The following is a 1632-nucleotide window of genomic DNA, read 5'->3' as shown; positions in this document are numbered from 1 at the left end:
TATATATTGTGTTGTTATCTGAAAATAATATTTTTCTATTATAAATGTTTAAATTAAAATATAAAATAATATATAATTAAATATTAACTAAGTAAAAACATTTGTATAAAGATATTTTCTATAATATTTCTAATCTGTGAGTGTATTTAAAATTTCAATACAATAATAAGTATATAAATTTTATGAATTTTTTTGTCATATATAAACAATTTAATGTTTGATTCAAACTTTTTGACAACATAAATAATAACCTATCATGCTGATTTTTGAATTAATAAGACATAAATTAATAAATATTCATCTTTAAAATATTTTGGCATGTGAGGAAAGAACACGTAGTTATGATAGTATATCTTAACCAAAATATAGTTGCAGACAGTGTTTTGAAACCCGACGCGGACCCACTGTTGAACCAGTAAACCCGATGGCCCAGAAAAAAAAATCCAGTTTTGGTTTTGTGAAAAACTCAATATTTAAAAACCCGCAAAAACCCAGTAAACCCCGAAATCAGATACCGGTTGAACCAATAAATAACTTTTACTTTTTAAAAGTTTTTAATTATGGTTTATATTCTAAATTTCCAATTAAGAAATTAGGTGCTGACAAAAAAAAAGTTAAGTTTTTTCTTTTCTTTTCAGTTTGATTTTGTGTTTTTTTAGATTTTGATGAAGATTTCACTATGTCATTTGAAGGAAATGAAGTGAACAATGGTAGAGAGAATCAAAATTAGTTGATGTGATTTGATGTTAGTTTATTTATGTTATTGACAATTTATTACAATGATCTTTTACTTTTGGTTTATTTAGTATTTGAAGTTTAATTTTTTATTCACATTAGACATTTAAATATTTGAAAATTTTATGTTTTGATTTTTTTTACATTTCATAACTATTACCTTGTTAGAGATAATTTTAAATTGTTAACTATTTTTTGATATTTTGTAAGTGAAATGAAAATAAAAATATAAAAATTAAACTTAAGTATTTTCTAAATGTTTTTAAACATAAAATGTATACATATCCAAACTATTATTTTATGTTTTAAAAAACATTTAGAAAATATTAAACTTTAGTTTCTATATTTTTATTTACATAGCTGATATATGGTTATATAATAAAATTAATTCATTTATTAACCCGCGGTTCATCCGCGGTAGACCCAGTGATCCATCAACCCGGTAAGGCGTCCGGTTCAGTGTCCGGGCGGGTTTAAAAACATTGGTTGCGGAATTAATAGAAGAAGATGTATATAAGTAGTAAATTTAATTGGAGAGAATTATGGAAGCAAATATTGTTTATAGATATGAGTCCATATTTTTCTTTCAATTATTAGAAATAAGTATATATTGTAAATTTTTTAAACTAATTTGCGAGTATGATGTGATATACAGAATTTTTTAAAATATGTTATACGATAATTTTTTTATATATTTGTATCATATATGTGGTGGAGTTATTGAGAAGTGTTTTTGGATATCAATATTATTAGTATCATATATGTTCTACTGGTTAAAATATTATTATATAGATATTTGTTTGCTAATATATATGTCGTGGGACAAAAAAGATAAAAAAAAGTCAAATATCATATGCTTTCTCTAAGCATGAAACTAAACGACGTGCATTTGATCAA

Source organism: Brassica oleracea, chromosome C6, assembly GCF_000695525.1.
Source record: "Brassica oleracea var. oleracea cultivar TO1000 chromosome C6, BOL, whole genome shotgun sequence".
NCBI lineage: Eukaryota > Viridiplantae > Streptophyta > Magnoliopsida > Brassicales > Brassicaceae > Brassica > Brassica oleracea.
The sequence above is the reverse complement of the archived record's forward strand: the minus strand, read 5'-3'. Positions refer to the sequence as shown.